Genomic DNA, 27851 nt, shown 5'->3' with positions numbered 1-27851 from the left:
TATTGACATACCGTAATATTTTGTTTCTGTTGTTAAATGTAACCAAAATGTTTTCGATCAATACAAAAAAAAAAAAAAAAAAACACTGAACAATTTTGAAAAAGGATCCTGAATCTGTTAAATATTCTCATATTGAGAATTAAACATATTCCTTTTCGTTTAGTTGGTACTCTTATGAATATAATTTTGACGAAACGCTAGTAATGTATTTAAACGAATGTTCTTCACTGATATTCTTTAAAAAGTCTAACTTAATACCAATACACTTGAACCATTATGCATACAAATAATGTCTCATCTTATATTGTTCTGTCGTAGAAAAAAATATAAGCCTGGTACCTTTGATAAGAATTTATATTCCAACCAAATTGTTTACACTCATTTGATACGTTTTGAGGCAAGTTATTGGTAGTTAACACAAGTGTTCGTTATGCATTATGTTATAGTCTGAAATTATCCATTATGTTCCTGTCGGTTTAGAAAATATGAATGATTTTAAGGATTTTGTACATATTGTTATTAATGATTGATATACATGGCGCGTTTATTCAAGAGGCATATACAATAATATGCTCGATGTACTAATTGTGACTAACCGTATAATCATCTGTGCTTGTCCAGGCTAATGCATTTGCTAATTCTGAAAAGCGATGATTATACATATGGCTGCTGATAATCCTTTTTTTTTTTTTTTCAACTTCAGATACTTTATTTCACTATAATAGTTGTTAACAAATCCCCTTAATGTTACAACAATGGCACTAAGGTTCTGCCCTGTATGGTTAATTACCAATAAAACCAGGGGATTTCATTGGCAAACTTTTATAATTCTACATAGTATTGCGTGTTAGTTACAATTTACAGAGTAATAGCTGTCTACAACATGTGTGCATTACTTTACTTAAAACAATGAAAAGAAAACGGAATTTTGACCGTTTTTTGTTTAGCTTTTAGTTTTTGATTAATCGACAGTGAGAGAGCATGGTTTCGATCAGATCGATCAAGAGGTCAGTATAATCGAATTATGATTGTTTTTTAGATAGTATCTTAGCATTCAAATACACTTAACATTGAATAATATAATATATCTGATATTCAAACAAAAAATTAAAGAGCAATTTTGTTTAGAAATTTTCCTTCTTTTTATTTCAATGAAATTTTTGTGATTCTCAAAAATCTAGGTCAATCAAATGTAAACAAGACAGACAGAGAATCAAATTTCTAAAATTTTTCTTTGAAGTTTTCTCAAAAAGGAATTTTTCGGATGATTTAAAATTTGTGTATCAATTTCGTTTTTTAGGACTGACATCATATTCACATATTTGGTTCTCTTTTCTGATAAATAAAAGCATTTATAAATCTCAAAGCAAACAATTGTTATAATATGATTAAGTACATAATATTCCACATCTTCAATTTTGTACCCTGTTACAAGATTTTTCAGACAAAAAACATGTTGACCAATATTAAGATCCATAAATATTTGGTGTAATAATTTCCAATAATTTTTTACCCATGTGCATTCAAAGAAAAAATGATTATAGCTATCAGATTTGAAACAAAGCTCACAGTTTTCACTATTAATTACCTTCCAGCGATACAGATTATGGTTAATAGCTAAAATATTATGCAGTAGTTTCCATCTAAACATTTTTAATCTATTATCTTTTAAAAAAAGAAAGGTAAAAGATAGATTTTTCTTAATGAAATATATGTCATTTTCGCCTGAAAGTTGTTTTTTCCATGAGCAAAAACCAACTGGGAGCTCTTTATTTGACCTGATTATAATATTATAAATTTCTTTAAACTTAATTTTGTCTAGATTGTAATACAATCCATTACAAAACATTTTAATGTCTTGTGTTATGTTGATTTTAGTATGTTTTGATATATTGCTCTTTATTTTTTGGATCCAAATTTTGGGTAAAGCTTTTCGAAGAGAAATTAATTCAGCGATCCAATTTTGTTTCTTTTTAAGTTTATCTAATATTTTATGAGAAATTTCTCCTTTATCATCAATTACATCATTAACAAAAATTATGTTTTCCTTTACCCAATGACTATAATATAAACTTTTGCCACATGTTTTTATATATTGGTTTCCCCAAATAACTTGCTTTCTTATTTCCCTATAATTATCAGGTACTTTTGTCTTCCCTCCTCCATTTTTAATCCAACATTTCAAAATTTCAAAGTAAAATGTAGGTAAGTTTTTAAGGTTTTCTAGAGACTTATGAGAATTAAGATTCATTTTAAATATTAAATTATTTTCCCCAAACTTTCTAAGATAAAAAGTAGGTATGATTTTCCAGTTAGCGCAAGTTTCATCAGTTAATCTTTTAACCCAATTTATTTTAATAGCTTCAATGTATGCATCAATATCTGTCATTTTTAATCCCCCTTCAATATAATCTTTTCTTAACACTGAGCGTTTAACTTTCTCGCTACCACCCTCCCATAAAAAATTAAATAAGATTTTTTTAAATTGACTTATAATTTCACTGCTTAGATTTATCAATGAAGCAACATATGTTATATTGGGAATAACTAGTGTTTTAATTATAGTTATTTTTCCTATCATACTCAGTTTTCTTTTCTTCCAATCATTTAGTATCTTTTCTGATTTTTCAAACTGTCTATCTATATTAAGTGTTTCACATTCTTTTTTGTTAAGGCCAAAATAAATGCCAAGACTTTTCACCTTATCTTTCCAATTTATACTTTCAAATTTGTCTTTGCAGTGTTTTAGTTTGCCTAACCATATACCTTCTGTTTTGTTTCTATTGAGTTTAAGTCCTGAAAAAGATCCAAAAGTTTCTATTAAATTAAGTGCATGTTTTATTTCATTTTTAGATCTTAAAAAGAGAGTTGTATCATCTGCTAGCTGTGAGATTTTTAGGCTATGAGTTTTTTTATCAATTTTTATTTGTATCCCTTTCAGATCATTATTATCTCTTATTCTACAAGCCAGTATTTCAACAGATAAAACAAACAGTAACGCGCTTAAAGGGCATCCTTGTCGAATTCCCCGTTGAATCCCGAAGGTTTCAGAAATCCACCCGTTATTTAAAATACATCCTTTTATATCACAATAAAGTGTTTTGACCCACTTTTGAAAAGACTTGTTAAATCCAATTTTTTTTAATGTTTCCAGCATGAAGTCCCATTCGAGTGAATCGAATGCTTTAGAAAAATCAATAAATAGTATAGCTCCATCTATATTAAAGTTTTCAGCATAATCTATAATATCTTGAATTTGGCGTACGTTGAATCCTATATATCGATTTTTAACGTAACCATTTTGATCCCTATGTATAATTAGGGGTACGATTTTTTTTAGTCTTTGTGCTAAGGTATATGTAATAAGTTTTACATCAGTATTCAACAAAGTAATTGGACGGTAATTATCTAAGGACAAAGGGTCATTTTTTGAAAATCAATGATATTATCCCAATCTTTTGGGTCTCAGATAAAGTTTCATTATCATAACATGTGTTAGAAACATTCAATACAATATGCTTTAAATTTGGCCAATATTGTCGATAAAACTCAACTGTTAAGCCATCTTTGCCTGGAGTCTTATTTAGTTTCATATTATAAATAGAAGATGTTAGCTCTTCTAAGGTTAATTTACCATCCACTTGTTTGCTTTCACAAGGATTTAAAGAATGATCAATGGGGGTATTTTCTATGTATGTCATTAAAATTTCAGTTTCGGGACATGTACTTTTGTACAGAGATTTATAATACTCTTTACTTACATCTAATATTTCACTTTGATCAACAGTAACCTCACCGGTTTTGGTCATTAATTTATTAATAGATTTTCTAGCCTGTCTATTCTTTTCTAGGGATAAAAAGTACTTAGTATTTTTTTTCCCCTTCCTCTACCCATTTTATTCTTGATCTAACTTGGGCTCCTTTGGCTTTAAAAGAGTAAATCTCTTCTAAATCTTTTTCTAAATTTTTTATTTGATTAAAAAGTTCATTATTTTTCCTATCAGGTAATTTGTCTACTCTTTCATTTAAAAGATTTAGTTTGTTTTCTATTATTAAAATATTATTTTTCCTTTCTTTGGCTTTTGATTTACAGTATTGGATAGTAGACTCTCTTATGTCAGTTTTTAGCAGGTCCCACTGATTTAGGACATTTGTAAGATTAAAATTTTGCTCATACTTTTCAATTAACTTATTTATTAGTTTATTATACTGAGTATCAGTCAATATACTATTATTCATTTTAAAATATCCTTTACCCCGATTGTTTGCATAAATGTCTAATTTAATTGAAATAGCCAGGTGATCTGTGAATGAAATTTGTGCAGGCCTGATATCGGCAGATACAGTGTTTATGCGTGCTTGTGTGCATATTATAAAAAAGTCTATTCTACTAGCTTCATTTGTAGAATTTTTCCCTTTCCATGTGTATTGTTTTTTTATCTTTATTTAATTGTCTCCAAATGTCTATCAATTTATGTGTTTTAATTAATTGTTTTAAACCATTGACTGGCTTTTAAAACTTTTTATGTAGTTTATTATTCTTTGTATCTATAGTTGAGAGTAGATCATTCATATCTCCCCCTACTATTAGAGCACCAATAGTGTGTTCTTCAATTAATTTACTTACTTTTTTATAAAATTGGTTTCTTGCATGAACTTCATTAGGTGCATACAAGTTTACTAAGGTGAAAATCTTATCTTGAATTTCTATATTGATTATAATAATTCTCCCTTCTCTATCACAAAATTCATTAATTAATTTAAAGTCAAGTGATTTATTAATAAAGTAAGACACTCCCCTTGAATTTGTTGTGCCTAGGCTATGAAGATGTTTGCCGTGGAATTCATCGTTAATTTGCTTTATCATATCTTTTGACAAGTGAGTTTCTTGTCCCATTAAAATGTCGCATTTTTGTTGTTGAAACCAAGAGAATAATCTAAAACGTTTTTCCTTTCTCGCTAAACCTTGACAATTAAGTGAGCAAATGTGAAAGTTTTTTGTTTTCATTATAGTATTAAAGAAGTTCAATTGTTAATCTCTTAAACGATTTATTTAAATCTATCAATTTATATAAACTTGTTCTATGTATCGTGACCCAGATAAACACCAAGTTATTTTTAGACCTATAAATAGCACAGGTAAAGTTAATTTCTATTTTTAGTTTCATTACTGACTTTCCGAAAACGTCTGGTATTTTGTAAACATTAACGTTATCACATACTGTAATTTTGATAGCGCGAGTGGTTCTTGTGTATTTACAACTTTTCTTTTCTTTTACAGATATGGAATTAATCGTACCACTGAATGTTGTTAGCCAAATGACTTTACTTGAAGTGCTAAATTCTTGAAATATGTGCACACCGAAAAAGTGTGTGATATTTAAGTTCAAGAACAGGAGGATATTTTTATCTGTTTCTCTGATGTTTAGCAAAATTAACTGTGTAGAAATATGTTCGTATCTTGAAGAAAGGAAAATCTGAAGATTGTCATTTACCGAAACTGTACTCTTATAATTAAAGAAGACTGGCTGTTTTTTACTTGTTTTGAAGAATATCTTTTGACAAAGGATTAATGTGTGCCTATGAACAAATTCTAGATGACTATGTGAAGTAAATGTGATTTTTTTCCCCATGGTGATCCTGCATTTCATTAATTTAGTGCTCCAACCAATGAAGCAATTTTCATTTGTTTTAGATGTGCGTGGGACGATTTTTTTTATCCAAGCAGATTTACCAACTTTAAATTCATAGTCTATACATATTTCATTTACAAATAATTTCATATGTGCTGTATTTACTATATTTTTAAATAAACATCTATTCTGATATTTCTCTTTTGAATGTATGCTATCTACAATATAGACATCACATTCACAAATTACAATTTTGTTCACTTGATAAACACAGTCTATGTTTATGATACAAAGTAAACAAAGATATACATACAATATATACAATATTAAAAACATGAAGATTTGTAATTGATAGTTTTAATTAAGATGAGCTTAGGATTTTGTTTTTTTCACAGGTTCTTCTCTCTTGTGAAGCTCATCAGTAGGAGTACTTGCTGTTTGTTTAGTACGTGTTTTTTTCTCTTCGTTGGTTTTGTTTGACGGAGTTCTAAAGGCTTCTGCTAGGAAACGTTCCATGCTAGGCTGATCTTTATTTGTATTTTGTTTGTTCTTTTTATTTTTTGCTCGTTTTGCTTTTTTGACTTGTCGGTTTGCCTTTTCACTTAGGTTTGAATGATCGTCAAGGTTGTTGCTTGCCTGCTTGTTGAAAGTAAAGTTAGACGTTAGGCTGCTGATAATCCAACATAATTGTTATCGACCGATAACCTACAGTCGAACTATGTCTCTACGGGGATCCGTGTTTCCCAATTGTCTTAACTTTGTAGTGTTGAGTGTTTTTTTCTTGTCGTTCTGAGTCTTTCCTGACCCCGGGAATCCTGACTTTGGCTTCCATTGTATGCCCTTCCTAATAAGATCTTTCCCCGATTAATACTGATGCATTACAAGATGTGAGTTTCATGTATGAAACAATCGTGGAAACTTTGAAAATAAATAAACTCAAAGAAATATTGATGACCAGTGACACATTACTTAATTAAGGACCACTGTAGACAATCACAGACAAGTCTGAGCTTCACTATAGGAAATTAGTTTACTTAGACAATCTTTAAATGTTATGACAACAAAATGAAGGCAAACATTCAAATCGGAGTGAAGCATATTTAATACAAGTATAAAAAAGAAGATGTGGTATGATTGCCAATGAGACAACTATCCACAAAAGACCAAAATGACACAGACATTAACAACTATAGGAAACCGTACGGCCTTCAACAATGAGCAAAGCCCATACCGCATAGTCAGCTATAATAGGCCCCGATAAGACAATGTAAAACAATTCAAACGAGAAAACTAACGGCCTTATTTGTGTAAAAAAAATGAACGAAAAACAAATATGTAACACATAAACAAACGACAACCACTGAATTACAGGCTCCTTTCTTATTACACTGCAAGTATAAGTGTCAAAAGTACTAGGTTCATATGTTGTTGATGGTTCCATTTTGAGACTTGCATCGGTAATTCTAGTAAAAACTAATTCAATGGCTTTGCCGTATCGTTACCGTTACAGTTACTAGTTCCATTTAGGAGATTGCGCTTATAAGACTATCATAATATAGAACTACTAGTTCCAGTCTTATATGATAAAAAAGGCCAGGATTCATATCAGAATAAAATGACTTCATACACCCTTCATACTTATATTTGATTTACTGAAATAAAAAGTGAGAAAATGGATCCCATCTAATTAACTTGACGAATTTGCAATATCAAATATGAAAATATATTGCTATGACTACAAAAACAATTAGGCTGTTGGAAACATTAAAAATGACAAATATATATTCTTTCACTTCTTGGTCTTTTTGAAAATGTTGTTTGTGCTGTACTAATACCCCTCTACCAAGAAGTTTGTTTTGCATGCACACGTATAAAATCTGCGTTTTTTTATCAAACGCCTTCGTAGGTTTGAACGTTGTCTTCAATTTGGACTTACTTTTATATATGAATGAGTATGTCTGAACCAGCGACAACTCTACGACATATCTTTTCCATTGGATCACCAGTGATGGTGATACAAGGCTGAAAACACATTCTGTAAATACAATTCGTCTAAATAACAACCAAACAATGTTAGATCGGTAAATTATATATAGTAAAGTGTCTAGAAAATCAACCTTACAATGTAATTGTATATCTGATTCTTTACATCCTCCCCGACCGGGGCTGGAACCTGCTCTATATATATATATAAACGCCAAAAACATTGAGACAAATACATATGTATTTGATGATAAATAGAGTACGAAAAAGCAATAAAAAATATAAAGCCATATTTTGTTTACTTAACATTCTTTGTACTGATACAAACTATATGTGTTGTGTTCAAAAGAAACAAACAAAAATACTGATTTTGTATACATAATCGCAATTTAAATGAAGAATATCATGTTTGAGAGTACATCTTATATAATAGAAAGACTACACACCATGTCTTTCAACAAGGTCGTGATGATGGCCGTAGAAGTATTTATATCTAGCAACACAAAGATAATACTTGAGGAAAATTCACTTCGAAAAAAATGATTGGAATTACACAAATCTCACAAAAATATTCTAAATCAATAGTATCGTTCAATTACAATCGAATACATGCATCCTCTTTTATTTCATAAATGAAATTGCACTTATAAAACTATCGTTATCTGGAACCTCTGTTCCTGTTTTCTATGATACAAAATAGTAAAGGCACAAGCCCAGAATTCATTTCCGAAAACAACGTACTAAAAATACTTGCATGTGAAAGAAAAAGGTGATAAAATTGGTCCATTCCATTCTATTTTGCTTGACCAATTGGTCATATCATATGAAAATGTGTTGTTGTGACTACGAAAACGTTAAGAGGGGAAATGACAAATGTTTTGTATACAAAAAAGCCCCAAAACATTCATAGACATATGTTGACAATCTAAAATATTTTTAAAACAATTCGTTGTTGTTACTAACGAAAATTTTATTTTGCTTTTTTATGTATGCAGAATTGCAATTTAATTGAAAAATATTATGTTAGAGGTGGCACGGTAGTATTTCCTGGCCCATAGGGATAATGATAGCCTTTTTAGAATTTTCACCACTTTCTAACACTGCAAAAAAATCTACATTCACACTTAACTGAAGTACTTTCATTTTACTATTCAGAAATTAATTTGAATATGTATCATGACCGTTTACTTTTTTTGCTATTTTTAGAAACCTAAGGCCACTAGTAATTTTAGGTCTTTTATGGTGCAGTGAATACAAAATTTAAAAAAATTCTCAAAAATTCATTTTCATCTGTATGTAAAATTATTTCATATTTTTCTACACCTGATTCATCCCTCAGTTTGGGAAAGTATGTTCAGTTGATACTGTATTTTTTGTCCAATCACACTGTTTAGATACATTTACCTAAGTAGGGTACACAAAAGAGCAACCTAAATTCTGGAATGCAAATACTACCGTGCCACCTTAACCAAGACATAACAAACTTGAAACCAGTCATGACACCTATGATGCATAGATTTCTTACTTTGGAACATATTACAATAAAGAATACTAGTCTGCACTCATTTCTTATAAAAAAAAAAAAATGAAACATTACATCCCTACCCCATCTGGCAGATTTTCACTTTTTTTCATCTTACCATTTTTACTTAAGAAGTGAACAAAACCCAAATATATGATGTTTCAAATCAACACAGAAGTCAAACATGGTGATTTAGGAGGAATTATTGGATTGCCAACTCTTTTTATGGTTAATCTGAGTAAAAGAAACAGTTTAATCACCAAATCATGAAAACTGATATTAAAGTCCATTCCACATTTTGCAGCATGCCTTACATTACTTTAAACATTTTCAGATTATGAGGGCAATACAACAAGAGTCTTTAGATTGCAGTTAACTATTATTCCTTAACCTGTTTGACAATACATGTACTAGAATACATCTCTAAGTTGACTGTTTGTCTATTTCTCATGTATGCATTAAGTTAAATTATGTCCCCTTACATAATCAATTTGCATTTATTGTGCTTTTCACTGTCAGAAAATCTTAACAACTGATGGTATTTGCATGGAAAATGAATAAACCATTTAATCTTGTTGATATAGCATCATAAATACATTCTTTGTCAAAAATAATGTCTATTTAATGTACAGAAACCCCTATTTCTATCTCTATTTCATACCAATATGAGAGCTAAATGAATAAGTAAGGATCCCCTTAACCACTTACTGGTTCCCCAAAAGCTCCTACTGGTGTCATGTAACATCACAACTACTAATTAAACCTTAAGAAAGCTAGTATAGCTGTACTTATGTTGAAAAAAATAAGAAATTATGCAATTTATTTATTTCTGTGAAAATAATAGGATGAACATGCAACCGTAGAATGTCGCGTCTCAAATTTCAGTGGTTGCACATGTGTTAGACACTGCGAAAAGTTAAAGCGAGCATTTATAATTAAAAATGTATTGCGAGTTACATAAAAATAATGAAGTTCTACTTTCTATGAAAATTTTTACATTATTACCTACAGATCAGGCAAAATTTGCTGAATCAGCAATTTTTACTCTCGGGGGTGGAATTTAAGGCTTGTTTTATCATAGTTGCCCTTAATCAACTTTTTATTGATAAACTTGCAAATCGCATAGGTAAAAAAAGTTCCTTCATTGATTTAGTGTAAAAATATATATCCCCCTTAAGGTGGCACGGTAGTATTTCCTGGCCCATAGGGATAATGATAGCCTTTTTAGAATTTTCACCACTTTCTAACACTGCAAAAAAATCTACATTCACACTTAACTGAAGTACTTTCATTTTACTATTCAGAAATTAATTTGAATATGTATCATGACCGTTTACTTTTTTTGCTATTTTTAGAAACCTAAGGCCACTAGTAATTTTAGGTCTTTTATGGTGCAGTGAATACAAAATTTAAAAAAATTCTCAAAAATTCATTTTCATCTGTATGTAAAATTATTTCATATTTTTCTACACCTGATTCATCCCTCAGTTTGGGAAAGTATGTTCAGTTGATACTGTATTTTTTGTCCAATCACACTGTTTAGATACATTTACCTAAGTAGGGTACACAAAAGAGCAACCTAAATTCTGGAATGCAAATACTACCGTGCCACCTAGAGAGTAAAATTAATTTTATTTACAATACACATCATATCTATCAACAAGTTCGTGGCGATGGTCTCAGAAAAAAACCCCATATTTAACATTACGAAGATAACACTTGAGGGAGTGGGGGGGGGGGAGAATTGAATACATCAAACATCTTAAAATCATTGAGTTCAGAATACCCCAAAAAGTAAAAAATACAAAGGTACAGATGAGTGTAGCTTTGTGTTGTTAACATACACTATAAGAATATACCATTTTATCAGATCACGGTTTGTGGAAGTAGTTAAGAAGACACTATTATGTTTTTGAAGGGTTTACAGGATACACGTATTTGTTGTTAGTTTCAATTTTAATATTATTATGCAAGGAAATTTAATAAACAATGATTTCAAACATCATTTAAGATTACTATACCACAAATGAATAGAGATGAACGAATAATATTCAGATTAAGATCTGGCTCTATTAATGGTAATAAATATCTACACAAAATAGGGAAAAGCCCGAGTGAAATTTGTGAAAACTGCAAAGTCACAGACGATGTTGTACACTTTCTATTAGTCTGCTCAAAATATGATATGCAACGTAAACAGATATTTGATACGCTTAAAATAATAGAGTCGTAGATTTCTCATTGAAACACCTTCCATCCGGTTACACACACAGTTTTAGTCCCGTGCATAACTATCTACGGGAAACTAATATACTTATAAGAAACAAGAAGACTCTCAACTACATGTTTAAGTGTCATTTAGCTTTAGTTTAGAGATTATAAACCAAATAATTATGTGTTTAGAACCAGTGTATATAAATTATTTCTCAGATGGTCCCTAAGTTGAATTATTTCATCGATTCAGTATACAACCAGCAAAATTAAAGATAAATGAAAAACTCACCGAATTTGAAATAATTTCCTTTTTTAAATTTATCTAGAATTAGCATGCAAGCAAGTCACAAGTGCAATGCTCACTTCACCTTTGTGTCATTCCATTGAGAGTAATCAAACAGACTTTTTTCTACCTGTGTCATACATCAGTAAATCTTTCACCTTTGAAACGACAGTATTAATTGACCATGAAATGCAAACATTTAATTTTAACAAGTATCAACATTCAATTTAAACACTCTGATCGATTGAAGATTAGTATACTAGATACGTTAACAGTACATATTAAGGGAAAATACAACATCACTTTAAGATTCTCTACAATGGACAATTACAGTCATATTTTTTTAAGATATCAAAACATCAAACACAATACACTATGCTCAGATAATTAACAATAGAAACAGGTGTTACAGGCTTTTTTTATGAAAGTGTCACTAACATTTATCTTAATCATTCAACGTTATATGTGAAAAGATTAAATGAAAATACAAAGTGTCCTCAGATTTTCATAAACTGACAACTATAGTCATACTCATATTGATAGAAAATAAGAAAAATAAACAAACACAATCACTACGCTCATACATTATTAGAATAGAAACAAGTCTTAGAGTTGAATCCTTTTCTATGACAATAAAATGGATAAAATCAAAAATTTGTACTAGAGGATGTCAGTTAGACAAACACACACAGATTATTGTATAATTATATATATGCACATCCCAGCACTTCTATTTCGCTGTCATTCTCTGTACTCAAAACAAAATCAAACAATGTCATTGTTTAAATATTATACTGTTATTAAATTGTTTCATATGTTTCTATGGTTGCTCTATTTATATATAACATATAAATCTAAAAAGGCGATTAAGGGCGTAGGTAGGGATGATTTCTCGTCCAATGACAGAAGTGTTTTTTTCTTGTCAGGGAATGAGGAATCACTAAATACCAGTATGTCTTTGGAAATTCATTTGGAAAAAGTTGACGCAACTAACCATTATGGAAAAGGAAAAACTACAACCAATCTTTTCTTAATGATGCTTTATTTGCTACATCAATCGAGTGAGACGTCCTTGCATTGGTAGCGTTTAACTAGCACATGTCTTGTTACAGGTTTCTAAATATACTTTTATTTATATAAGTATATCACAGACGACACAAAGGTGAACAACCAGATTATCAATTTTCTAAACAATTTTATGATACCTATCAATTAATAATGTACATTTCATTAGGGACTATCATTGGTTTTTGTTTCATTTTCCTATTACATGTTCCTTCTGATATGTGTTTTTTTTGTCTCTCAACATATATATATTTTCTAGTTATTCAGTCAACCATGTTCGTCAAGTTTTATATTATTACTCGCCAAAACGTAATACTAAAAATAAATTAAAGACTGAAAGTATATATACATAATATTTATGTTATATGAATTTACGGCACAATTACTACATAAGTAAGCCGCCTACCAAAGCCAATAACAACAACAACAATTTCACACATTATTTGTTTTTGGTTTACATTTCATAAAGGGCTTATATCTGATATTTTCCTAGTGTACACAATTCTTATTCTACGTATTTCACCTTTATCAAAATTAGGAAATCTGTTTGGTCGTCCCATTTTGTTGTAGAGGTGTTTAGAATAAGTGTCGAGTTGATGTATATTATTATGCGTTGTCTGCGAGAAACAAGTAATTTTTCCGATGAAGTAACTAAATTCAAAACCAATATAGATACAGTTAACACATATATTTTATTGAACTGTGTAAATTGATCTTAATGAAAATGACAACATACACCTACAATTCCTTTCTGTGTTTCCCGTTTCGGTAACACATGACTTTTGTGCGGGAACTTCTTACATTGACAACGCAATAATAATAAATAATAAAAAAGGGTAAAATCAGTGAATACAATACTAATCTCCCCTGTTGCCCTTTGAATAATTCAAAATATACAATAATATAATATATACATTTACATACATACATACATACTTTCGATGCAAAACAAAAGGCGAAAAACATACAGAATCGGTTCATGAACATATTTTTGTAATGTCAGATATACAAGATAATTGTATGGACTTTTATATTATAGATCAGTTTCATCTGATAATTACATTTTTTAGTTTAGAAACAAGAAATTATAAAAACTTTTTTTGAACTGTTCTATCGTTTCTATCTTTTTGATTTCAACAGGAATACTGCTCCAAAGAACTGTACCGGAATATTGAAATGTTTTTTTCGTAAAATTATTCTCGGACGTGGTATGAATTATCATCCGATAAACTCAAAGAATATCTTGCATTAACATTTTGGTTATTGTTAAATAATTCACATAGATAATCAGGTGCAAGACTATTTACACACTTATACTCCTTTGTGATATGTGATTCTTATTTTTATAATAAAAAAGTTGGTTAAGTGAGGAGGAAGATAGTGTTTTGTAATACGTGTTTACTCAGAAGAAAGGTTACGTTTCTGTGATATGATCTTTTTTGGATTTTGATTTAGTTTGGAAGAGTGGATTTATTGAAAACTTGGATGCTTTCTTTTTCTTTCTATTGTAACAATTGTGTTTGATTTTTTTAGTGTTTCATTATTTGTGATTACTCATTTGATTATTCTTTGTTCTAATTTCTTATTTCGATCTTTTTAATTTAATTTCATGTTTTATCGTTTTCATTTGAGTTTTTATAGTCCTTATTTTGTTTATGTGACTTGGAAAAAGTTCAGAGGGGCAGTGAAAATGAAAATGAGTTTGTAATAAAGTTTCCCTTTTGCATAAAAAAAAGCACAAAAACATCCAAAGACATATGTGTTTGATGTTCGGTTAGAGTATCAGAGTACCCAAAAGCGATAAAAAAAACATAGCAACACTATTTTTGATTTGACAATCTAAAATATGATAAAACTATATGTTGTTGTTCAAACAAAACAAAATATTTGCTTTTATAAATTTGAATCAAATGCATATCAAAGCATTTCACCTTCTATGTTGATTGAATTTACGTAGTAATTTGTAAAGTTAGCCCTGATCATTTAAAGCATATTTTTTTACGGATTTTTTAATCTCTCCTATATCAGAACACTTAGTTTTAACGTGTTATGACAAGTTCTCACAATTGAAAAAAATCTGTGGTGTTATTTATCCATCATGTTCTAGTCTTTCTAGCAAATATGAACGATATTCAGGTTTTTTTTTATATATTTGATTGATATGCATGGTACGTGTAAACATTACAATGGCATAAAGAAATAGGCCAGGGACAATATTTGTAAACATAAAATCAGCCGTGCCAATCCAGGCTTTTGAATCTGCTAAATCTAAAAAAGAGCTAAGTATACATACTTATGGTAGTTGATTATCATACACTTCGTACCTCAATTGAGCACCTACGGTTTCCCCCTTGTGTCTACTGGTCCGTGTTTCTCATTTTTCTTTTTGCGTGTTTATTGTTTGTCGTTTTTGTGTCTCTCCTGTCTGATCAATGATTTACCCTTTTCGTGACTAACGCTTCCGCAGTCTTCTCTTCCGGGTAAAATATTTGCGCAACAAATGTTGATGCATTACACTATGTACGTTTCATTTATGAAAGACTCATCGAAACATTTAAAAATAAATTAAAACAAAGAAACATTGATGACCAGAGTCAACTTAATTAAAACAATAACAACCAAAACCAAGGAGTAAACAAAGACTCACAAAACCGAAAGATATTTACAACAACAGTAAAATATAAATCAGAATCAACACGAACTCCACTAAAAACCGGGAGAGAAATCAGGTGCTTCGGAAGGGTAAGCATTTCCTGCACCAAACAAGGCACCCGTCGTGTTATTTCTTTGTTCCGTCCGGTAATGATGGGAGGTTATTATGGCCAAGAAAGAATATTTACCTAAGGACCATGCAAATTAAAAAAATATGATACAAGATGATCTGTAATTTTATTCTAAGTATACATTTTTTTGAAGAAAAAATATAAAAAATAATATATTTAAATGTTTACTGCAATAAAAATGCAAAATACCTACTTTTTACATGAGATTCCTTCATGGTATTTTAGCCATTTTCCCATAGGATTGTACAGTGAAACTTGAACTTAAATATTGCAGTTGATGGACAATCATATAATTCATATTTTAATTTAAAACATATAAAATTGGTCACATTTAGCTTTTCTCGTCAATTTGCGTCCGTCGTCCGTCGTCGTCCGGCGTTGTCTGTTAACTTTTACAAAAATCTTCTCTGAAACTACTGGGCCAAATTAAACCAAACTTGGCCACAATCATTATTGTGGTATTTAGTTTAAAAAAAGTGTCCGGTGACCCGGCCAACCAACCAAGATGGCCGCCATGGTTAAAAATAGAACATAGGGGTAAAATGCAGTTTTTGGCTTATAACTCAAAAACCAAAGCATTTAGAGCAAATCTGACTGGAGTTAAAATTGTTTATTAGGTCAAGATCTATCTGCCCTGAAATTTTCAGATGAATCGGAGAACCCGTTGTTGGGTTGCTGCCCCTGAATTGGTAATTGTAAGGGAATTTTTCTGTTTTTGGTTATTATCTTAAATATTATTATAGATAGAGATAAACTGTACACAGCAATAATGTTCAGCAAAGTAAGATTTACAAATAAGTCATCATGTCTGAAATCGTCAGTTGACCCCTTTAGGAGTTATTGCCCTTTATAGTCAATTTTTAACCATTTTTCGTTAATCTTAATAATCTTTTACAAAAATCTTCTCCTCTGAAACTACTGGGTCAAATTAATTGAAACTTGGCCACAATCATCTTTGGGGTATCTAGTTTAAAAATTGTGTATTTATAGCAAATCTGACTTGGGGTGAAATTATTTATCAGGTCAAGATTGTACTGCCCTGAAATTTTTAGATAAATCGAACAACCCGTTATTGGGTTTCTACCCCTGAATTGGTAATTTTAAGGAAATTTTGCTGTTTTTGTTATTATCTTGAATATTTTTATAGATAGAGATAAACTGTAAACTGCAATAATGTACAGCAAAGTAAGACCTAAAATTAAGTCAGCATGACCAAAATGGTCAATTGACCCCCTAAGGAGATATTTTGAACAATTTTCATAAAATTTGTAAATTTTTACTAACATTTTCCACTGAAACTACTAGGCCAAGTTCCTTATATAGATATAGATAATTGTTAGCAGAAAGAATGTTCAGTAAAGTAAGATGTACAAACACATCACCTTCACCAAAACACAATTTTGTCATGAATCCATCTGCTTCCTTTGTTTAATATTCACATAGACCAGGGTGAGCGACACAGGCTCTTTAGAGCCTCTAGTTATTATTTATGTAGAGAAAACCGTGTGATAATGTCTAAAAGTTCATTTTGGTAAAAGACCGTTTTGAAATTTGAATTTTCCTCCAATCAAAGTTCCTACAGTTACGTCCCTTTATGTAAAACGAAAATCAAACACCAATTTCTTATCTTAACAGATTTTCAGAACTACTTTCTATACTAATCAGTCATGATAATGTTTTTTATGATAAAGCCATAGAAATTTTTAAAGTATATGACCTGACAACAAATTTGTAGCAGGTAAATATTGTTTAGTTATAGATTATTTGTTTACATTATCAATGATTGCGGCAATTTAGAAAATCAACAAGCTGACAGCAGAATATATGTTTCCCCGTTGTAATGTCGGGATATTTGTAAAAACTCAGTGTGGAACGTCCTCTCATTACCTAAATGAGTTGTCTCTTGTAAAACTGTTTGTTGTTATCGGGATATATCAGGTCATTTGCATTCCCTGAGACTACCAACTGGCCAAAAATCAGACAAAATGTGATACCCAAACAGAGGGTCAGCTGATTTCAAGAAGGGCAGGTGTATTTGATTATAATAGAAATATAAGCATATGTCCGAAACATAGGTATGATTTTGGGATCTATTGGAGGCCCAGAACAACTTGCCAGTTCCCAGGTCATATTGGGAAGGGAAAACCAGTTCGAACAGTAACAAGTCGTACTCCTATGAGTTATGGAATATGGTGTACACAGACACAGCTTGTTCATGCAGGATCAGGTATGCATTTGGTAGAGTGTTAGTCCAAACATGAGACATCCAGGTGGAAATAAATTGGGGGGAGGAGAGAGTCCCATAACATAAAACTGCCAGGTTTACATTTTATCAGATACATGTACTTTACATTTTTTTTATTTGATGGCCAAATCTGAAGTCTTATCCTTGATTTACAATTTTGCATAGCATTTTTTGTAAAAGTCAATCTGATGATTAATGAATGTTTTGTTCATGAAACTTGTTTAAAACATGTTAAAACTTTTAATAAAAAAATGTTATTTCAGTATCATTAGGATCCTCTAGAGCGTTTTATGCAATAAAAAGGAGATCAACATGTACATACATGCCGCACTTGATTGGGAATTTTGAAAAAAAGAAGGAGTTTTATTATCATTTTATCTTTCCTTCTGAGTCTCCCCCTTCTACCATGGCCATATGTACCTTGTCTGGCAGCTCATGTGTGAATCTATACATGCATTGTGGATGTTTCCTACCTAAATTAATGATATGGATTTGGTTGAGATACATGTACGACTAAAAATTGGCACATGCCCATTCCCATATTGGGGTATGATGTTAAATTTATCGTTTTATATTTTCTCAAAACAGACTTACAAGATACACGAAGCATGATGAAAATTTTCTTTGTTATATTAGTAAAATGTTGCTGTCAAGTCAAGTGAAATTTCTTTTTTTAAGTACATGAACGTACATAAAGAAAACAATAAACACAAGTTCTGATGTGATTTTAAAACAGGCATACATAAATAATGTACAAAAATCTCCAACAAGAATAAAAAGTTGAATAGTATTCCTTTAATTGTACTTATATACACACTCCTTATATAACTCACGTCTTCAGTTTTTTTTTTATAATGGAATGAATGGCAAAGTAAGGAAATATTTGTATGATGTGTTCCTGAGGTTAATATTATGTATTAAAACAAAAGAAAGATTTTCGTTACTGTGTCAGGTCTAAATAATGCCTGCTTGGTTAGTACCTACATTTACATGTATATACGCTGTACCGATAATATACCATGATTATACATGTATTATTGAACATGAAAACAAAGAGTGCTGTTTTAGCATGGAGTTATTCACACACATACACTTTAAATGTTTTGCGCTTTAAAAAGCTCCTACAACATTACAACCTAGAGCACTAAAAGTATAGCAGTTGTGCAATAATCCTATACATATATACACATGTACAAATGTACATGGAATATATGGAATAAGAAGCACATCTTTTTTTTTTATTGGGTGAACATTATTTTTAATTTAACTTATTATTGCTTAGTAATTTAGATTCATGTACATGTACATGTTAATGGTATTCACAATTCAAATTTGCTTTTCAGGAATATGCAGAAAATGTATAAATGTTTTCAAGGAGGTCGTACCAGACATTACTGTATATCAGAAAGGTTTAGACAGTATCACGGATAGTCATGATAGTGAGGTAAACAAAATACCAACCTCAAAGTCTTTTTGTGCTCAGATTTATTATATCATCATTCATGTAACCTGAGTACAGAAATTATAAAAAAAGACACAAATTTTTATTTCCTTCATGTCCTTTAGCTTTAGTAAGCACTTTAAAATATAAATATGAGCTAAAGCCTAAATTGACCCTAAATCATTTAAGTCTTACTAAGCTTAAGACCCTTTTATACTTGTATGGTATGATATTTGTATTTTTATTCCATTTTTTCCATTCAATACTCATATAAGGATTAAACTTTACAAATTTAGAATAGCTGAAAATATTACATCTTCATGTTAAGGTCCCCTTTCATTAGGAAACATCTATTTTTTGGCACAGACTAATGTAAATTTGATCTTCGAATAATTGTGATAAGTCTGATAAATCACATCATGACAGATGAGTATTCCATTGCTTTAAATACATTATATGCTATATATTTAGGCATGTAAAAAGTTCTTTTTTTCAATATTTTAATTTTTAAAGCCTCAAATGTTGATAGTTGAAATTTTTCAATTTGAAAGTCAAAATTTAACATGCAAAGTTGAAAATAGAATTTGTAACGTGTCTGGGGTCCGTACCCGAGTTGATTCTCGAGATCTGAGACTTGTATATATTCTTTTTATTTATATTTTCTCTCTTACTCTCTCTCTGCTCATTAAAGCTCCTCCAGCTCAATGATTATTCAGCCTTACTGGCTTACTGACTCTATAGGTCATTAAATAGCAAGATCTACTTGCTCACTAGCTCTGTAGCTCTTAGCTCAACAGACTCACTAGCGCTGTAGCTCCACTGGCTCACAATATTGTCGCTTCAATCAACAAAGCTCTCTTAGCTCTCTAGCGCTTCCGTTTCTCTCGATACAGCTCACTTACAGCTTAAGATAATTCTTCTACTAAGTTTCAGTTATTGGAAACACTTGAGCAGTGAATCCAATGTTTGGAACAATAAGCAGGTATTTATCCTATAACTTATACGTGTAATCTGATCGTAATACCGACCCCGACTGACTGCTGACGGCTGTTTATATACCCCTGGATGATTGGGATATACCACTTTTGGACAATACCATTATCCTATATTGCCTAGTAACGAGGGTGTATCAACCCTGGATGAGTCTACCTTTATTGGACTGTGCCATATTGAACATATCATAGTAACAAGGGATGTCAAGTAATTAAACGATAGTATCTTATCTCAAGGAAGATATTATGGTACCCGTTGACAATAAAAATACTAATTATATTGTTATTACATCTCACGCTGAAGATTCTTCATTAGTTCACTCATTTGCCAGCTTATAAAATAGTCAGAGATATGCATAACTACTTGAATTGGAAAGTATCATATAGTCCGAAATAATGCAAGTTATCAAATGATTAACCTCACTGTAACTTTAATAACATGTAACTTATTAATACAATGAAGTTCAAGGTAAGTATTAAGTCAGATAAAGGAATTGTAACTGTACCTTTAAATTCCAATGTTTCGTTGTTTATGGTTCAAATAGGAAAGGGGACAGTAACTACTGACTTCGCCCTTGTTAATGCATAGTCGTCCCAAAGTCATTCGTCACATTACCCACGCCTCCGAGAAATGCGTCCTCGCATTTTGTTGTCAGTCGAAAAGAATTTTCTTTGTAAAGACAGAATCATACCTTTAACAGGGATTACCTTCTGAACTCTTAGAAATATATTTTCCAACTTCAACAAATTTGCGACACATTCATTGCCCGATAAACTAAGGGATAATGATCAAATGATAATACCAGGATCCAAAAATTTTAACTGCCACAGGAAATATTGATATAACCAAATAACCGGTATGAAATAATTTTGCCTATGTAGCGGCTCACAAGAAGCCTACTCTTATCGAACACGATGCCAAACGACATTGCTGCTACAAAGGGATCTTTAAGGTGCACAAAGTGTGACATTCAATGTACACCAGCCTTGGAGTTAACGTCCCCAATCCGACCGGACACATACATATTTATAAAACAAAATTAATGCATGTTTTGATATATTTATTCATTTTTCAAAAGTACTTTATCCGTAAAGCATGCCTTGCTTCAATAAAGTGTTAATCACTACTATTTTGGTCGCTTAAAGGACCTGTTCAACTACCTCAATTATTTCAACATTTCTTCCGTTTTCCTCGTATGTTGTTTTGGTGGTAACTGTTATTCTAACAGTCGTTAAAGCAGATGCCTGCGTTCCAATCTCTACTCCTTTATCGCTATTAACAACTTTTGTAGGGGCTCTTGGTATCACATGTCTTAAATCCTTCGGACTCAATTTACATGCTTCTGTAAGATGCTGAAAAGGTCTCTTCTTTGCTGCCATCAGGATTGGTTTTGTCGGCTTTCTTATCATCCTACCAACTTCTACATCCTTCATAACTATAGGAGAAGATTTTACTTCCTTATTGTTTTCTTGTACAGCTACACTACCAGTCTGTTTCATTCCTTTTATTATCTGACCTACTTTATCATGCTTAGTAGCTTCCCTAACTTTCTGATTTGCTTCTATCTTAGTATCATTCTTATTGGTCTCATCTTCATTGTTATTTTCATCTGAATTTCTTTCTTCTACTGTACTAATGGGACCAATTATCTGTCCCGGATCTTTCCTTAGGCATTCATCTGTGTCTGACGACAAGTCTATGTCAGGTTTTATGACTGCACTTTTTGGTTCATCTTTGACATGTACTTTCTTGTGTCTTTTAACATTGCTCACTTTGTTGCTCATATATGAACACCCCACTTCTGTGCATGTATAACGTTTATTAATGGCACTCATGCCACACTCTACTAAATGATCCTTTAGGTCATCTGTATCCAGTGTCTTGTAAGGGCACCAGGGACACTTTTGATGTTGACTCCTAGGTGTAGTCTTTATTTTTGGCATATTGCTTCTCTTTTTTTCTTTTCTTCCTTTTCTGAAAGTATAAAATAAAGCAATAGGATAAAAGTTATGCTACACTTAGCTTAAACTATATATATAAACTTATACTATAAAATATCTACAGCAATATACATTATACTAAAATATCTAGCTATGTTCTCTCTTTAACTATGAAAGGTATACTAGCTCGCTTACTATTTCATATAATCTTTCATCCATTGTGGCTTTTTCCTAAGCCTTCCTGATACCGAACTTGGTACAGGATTTGAAAAGACCTCAGGTTTTCTTAAATTACTACTCCTTGTTTCTTTGCTCGGTACTTCCACTATTGAATCAATATCGTCTCCTATATCATTCTCACAAGTTTCAAACGTGAAATTTTCTACTTGTACTCCTACGTTTCTATAACCTGGAATGTCTTCAGGCTTTTCTCCCGTTAAAACTTGTGCTGATCGCTGACGCATGCGATCCACATGTATAACTTGTGGACGTTTTTGTCGCCCACAATTAACCTTATATGTTACATCTGATATTTTTCATATAATCTTAAACGGTCCTCTCCATAAACTAGTTAATTTTGACGTCGTGCCAGTTTTTACATTTGGGAAAAACACAAAAACTTGATCCCCTTGTTTAAAGGTTTGCCATGATAACTTTTGATCATGATATTTCTTTTGTCTCAACATGTTCCCTTGATATTTTCTCTTACTTCCAAATGTGCCTCTTCCATTCTCTCTTTTATCTCCCACGCCCATTATTGGGAGCACAATATGAAGCAGCAGTATGACTTTGGAGTTTTCAAAATGGCGGCTGTAAACGGTCAAGATCCACACCCCTAAACCATATATATTCTTGTATAGAACAATAAAACAAATCAAACGAATTGGAATGGCGAAATATGGGAGCTTTGTTTGGGAGACTTCCTAACAGCATCCTGTTATAATTACTTCTTGTTTTATTTCCTTTCAACAGGCAAACTTCTTTGATTTCATTAAAAAAATGCAGAACAAAACAAAATTGAGTTTGTTATAGAACAACTTCTTGCTAAGCCCGGAGTTCACTCTCGGGAAACATTGCAGTTATGAGTTGTCTTCAGTGTGTGGAAATGTTTAAATAAAAGTATATCTATAGTTGCTCCCTGTTTTGTCTTCTTAAACAAGCTATACATGTAATAATACTTTATATTTTAGGACATTCTAGAATGTACACCAGAGTGTACCCAAGCAACCAATTCACAGACTTCAAACTGGAGTGATAATATCCAGACACCGCTTAGTGAAATTAATCAAGCTCTGAGTACCATTGGAAGAGGATCTATTAGTCCACTAAAATTTCATCTGTCAAAACCTTTAGATGATGTTAAGGAAAGTACACTCCAATATATCAAGAAGAAAGCAACAGAAACAATTGATGTGTTGTTAGATTCAATTGCACCAGGTCAAACTTCAGATTTAAAAAAAATGATTTTCTCAGAGGGTATTAGGAATTTAAATGAACCAGAGAAAGACTCAAAACTTACAAAACTCAAAGTTACCGTACTTTGTTCAATGCTACAAATAATAATTAATACAGTTATATATCAACTTGTATCAATGTTTGCTGAAAAATATACCAAAAGACAACTTCAAAATATGATACCTGGATTAACAGTATATAAGATTGACCAGGCTAGGCAACATGCTTCTTTACATGGACCAGGTAGTACCATGAACGAAAAGGCAGAAAAAATCCATCGCTCAAGAATGGAACCAGAAAAGCTTGAGCATGCCTTAAGTTTTTTCTTTGACCCACAGTTCATTCAACTGTCATCATTTGGAACCCGTGAACTTAACTTAGAAAATGGGGATATAATAATGATTCCCGAAGTGGTACGATCAACATGCAGCTCAAATTTGGTTAACATGTACATTTTTACTGTAAAGAGAACGAATTTGTTCCATTGAGTTCTTCTACACTCTACAAAATCCTTTCTTCATGTTCAGCAGGCACAAAAACAAACCTTCGAGGTTTAGATAATACTGCTGCACATGGTTCTTCAGCTTGTGATGATCTAACAGAGCTAGTAAAGAATATTGCAAGTAAATCTGTGTTGACAAAAGACGAAACTGATGAAATTTTGCTGCAAATCAAATGCCCTAAACTTTACATGAAAACAGATTATAAATTGCATATTAAACAAAATGATGAGTGTGCAGACCACTGTCATGACTGTATTAACTTGGCACTTAGTAACTCTAGTGATGCACTCTTACAAAATCCATGCCAACACACACACAATATCAAGTGTGACAGATGTGAGCTGTTTCCGGATCTTATTAAACTACTGAAGGAGACGATTTCTAACACAAACGGTATGTACCACTTAAAAAAAGTCCTTGAGGGAGTTACTGTAAAATGTTTTAGAAATAGCCTCAATCACATGTAGTGAATAGTGAACACTAAATGATCCAGGTGCAAATTGTAGTGGGTTTAACCAGTTGAATATTTGAAAGCATTCTTTACATGTATTCAGGTTATTTCAAAAGACTGAAAACAAAATACTGTAAATTCTTATAACTGAATTCTAATGGTTGTTTTTTCGTAATAAAAAGTTACTAACATCATAGTGGAAAAGAAAATGATACAATGGACAAAAACAATTTAACTAATCAAGTCTTGATATATTTTTTTACAAGCTTCATATAATAAGAGTCACAGTATTTGAATGTACTTGTATAGCCAACAAACCAAATGGGCCATTCCAGTATAAATGTTAATTGGTCCAAAATTGAAAGAAACTAGCCAGTTCTATTTTTGACTTATAAGTAAAACAATTCATTGTAAAGATTTTAAGTACAAAAATGAACATACATGGTATAGATATTATGCCATATCATGGGACGCCTTTTCATCGATACCTGTTATCAATATTAATTTTGCTGACTTCATATTTCTGCATAAAAGACTTGTTTACAAAATTTTTGTCATACTGCTGTTCACAACTTTATGAAATGTATGTTCTTTTCCAGTGTATGATCAAGAACAGAAATGTGATCTGCTGAAAGAAATGGAGGTAGCGGAAAGTAAAGTGTCAGATTGGAAAAGCCATGTTTTAAGAACAATTAATCAAGATGAAGGTACATAATATGTAGATATCAATGCCAATTTCACACATAATAAATTGAGAGGTGCATTATTATAAAAAGTTATAACAAGATCAAATCAGTCATTATAAAAAATAAAAACACAAAAATACTGAACTCCGAGGAAAATTCAAAAAGGAAAGTCCAAAATCAAAAGGCAAAATCAAAAGTCCAAACACATCAAACGAATGGATAACAACTGTCATATTCCTAACTTGGTAAGGCAATTTCTAATGTAGAAAATGGTGGATTGAACCTGGTTTTACAGCTAGCTAAACCTCTCACTTATATTACAGTCGCATAAAAAACTGAATGTTTATGAAAACACTGTATATTCTATATTTGTATATTTTTATTTAAAAGAACCAGAGAAAGAACGTACAAAACTCATAGTTATATTTTTACTTTGTTTAATTTAGTTGTTCCGTGTTGCAAAACATAAATTTATTTGGAGATGCTTTAGAAACAGGCAGAAATGATACTTGAATGTCTATGAATTCTTGTTTTATTAGCTCAGATTTTATAATTGACAGACTTACAAGGTTCATTCCTTTGATACAAGAATTTGTTTATAATGTAAGTTGTAAAAAATGTGCTGAACAGACCAATAGAATGTTTTTTAGGGATGTGATTTTTAATCTAGAACACTCATTTCAGTTTTGATTATTACTTGCAGGCAGAATGAATCTCCTGGAGAATTTGAATCAAAACCAGATGTTAATAGTGATGGATTGAGCCATGACATTTTAACCAGCACTACACAGAGAAAAACAGTCAGACTTCTATGGACAGAAAGGGTTCAGTTGGCATATTTCAGTGTGCATGTTCAAGGACAACAATGGGAAACTAAAGGTAGTTTATCCTTGATGGACTTTATTATTATAATGGTATTGAATGTAAACTAAAGCAAAGAAATTTAATGTGCTGACAACAGTTTTCAATTTGGTCACATTTATTGTCATTAGTGCCCAAAATTGTGTATCCAGGGGCCCTTTAGTTTTTATGCTGTCCATCAACAATTTAAATTTTTTGTAAGTTTACGTCCAAAGTTCATATCCTAGCAACTATACATGGGATATATACAGATGCATTAGGTATAAGAAGTCAGTCTCCATGCAACATTGATCAATGTGATCTACATTTTTCACTTGATTGACTTATATTAAAGTTTATGTTTGTATCTCAGTAACTTTACATGGTAGGATCCCATAACCTAGAGTATCGATGCATCAGGGATTGTAGGTCAACATCAAGGTAAAATTAGGTTTAGTTTAAACATATTTTATTTACTCAAAGTAAAATGGATTGGACACAAGTAAGCCATACTTATGAAGTCAGCTCCGAGACTCCTTAAAATTAGGTCACTGTGCCTTTCTGAATTTAATGGTATTATATGACCTATAGGTTAATTTAATGTTGTTTCTTTTTCAGCATGAGACTTTTGCCCACCTGTTCAATTTAGTGAAACAAGTATTTGATTGACCTAGATTTTTGAGAATCACAAAAATTTCATTGAAAATAAAAAGTAGGAAAATTTCTAAACAAAATTGCTCTTTAATATTTTGTTTGAATATCAGATATAGTATATTAATCAATGTTAAGTGTATTTGAATGCTAAGATACTATCTAAAAAACAATCATAATTCGATTATACTGACCTCTTGATCAGAAACCATGCTCTTTCACTTTCGATTAATGCGAAACTAAAAGCTAAACAAAACACGGTCAAAGTTCCGTTTTCTTTTTCATTGTTAAGTAAAGTAATGCACACATGTTGTAGACAGCTATTACTCTGTAAATTGTAACTAACACGCAACAGTATGTAGAATTATAAAAAGTTTGCCAATGAAATCTCCTCGTTTTATTGGTAATTAACCATACAGGGCAAAGCCTTAGTGCCAGTGTAGTAACATTAAGGGGCTTTGTTAACATATATTATAGTAAAAGAAAGTATCTGAAGTTGAAAAAAAAGAAAAAAAAGACTGGTTTGCTGTGGCATCCATTTTAGAAAATGTTTTGGTAAATCTCAGGGTCAGAATGCCAATTATCACTGAAGTATTTTTAAGATCGGATAACGCTGGCTGTTACCACACCAGACTCCTATGGCAGGCTATTCATGTGATCAGTGAACAGACAGGTTTGTGCAATTAATCATTTATGAATACATAGTAAGATCATGGAACCGGTCTACTGTAATTTCAGGACCAACATGCTTAATTGACTTTGGATAATTTTAAACGGTTTTCTATGAACTACAGGCATGACATTTAATGTAAGTTGGATATACATTGTATCATCTAGTTCCAAATTAATGATTTATTAACAGTGAAATTATCATGCAACTACATGTAGGCCTTGAGCTGCCCAGATTTTTCTTATAGACTCCTGGTATCCCATTCCTCACATTCATTTGTATAAACTAAGCAGTTATACAATAATTGGGTCCTTCAATCCTTTAACTGTTGTGCAATATATTTGATCTTGTCATTGTTTTCAGATATTTTCATCCAAAGATATGATTATAGTGAGGCACAGTCGGGGAAATCGTATTGTGACAGCAAAATTGTGCACATGCGACGAAAGATGAGGATGTATGTCGCATCAGGTGGAAACATACAAAACACTGT

At 31.4% G+C, this 27851-nt stretch overlaps 1 long non-coding RNA gene across 1 annotated transcript; it reads left to right on the top strand.

Annotated features, from left to right (window-relative positions):
* The first annotated feature begins 934 nt into the window (after window positions 1–934).
* Window positions 935–5828, top strand: LOC143046308 (uncharacterized). The gene is made up of 2 exons (XR_012969123.1): window positions 935–1007; window positions 5282–5828. It is a non-coding gene; the product is annotated as an uncharacterized LOC143046308 (long non-coding RNA).
* Window positions 5829–27851: the final 22023 nt, after the last annotated feature.

The sequence above is a fragment of the Mytilus galloprovincialis genome, chromosome 9 (assembly GCF_965363235.1).
Source record: "Mytilus galloprovincialis chromosome 9, xbMytGall1.hap1.1, whole genome shotgun sequence".
Lineage (NCBI taxonomy): Eukaryota > Metazoa > Mollusca > Bivalvia > Mytilida > Mytilidae > Mytilus > Mytilus galloprovincialis.
This window is presented reverse-complemented; position numbering and strand designations above follow the sequence as displayed.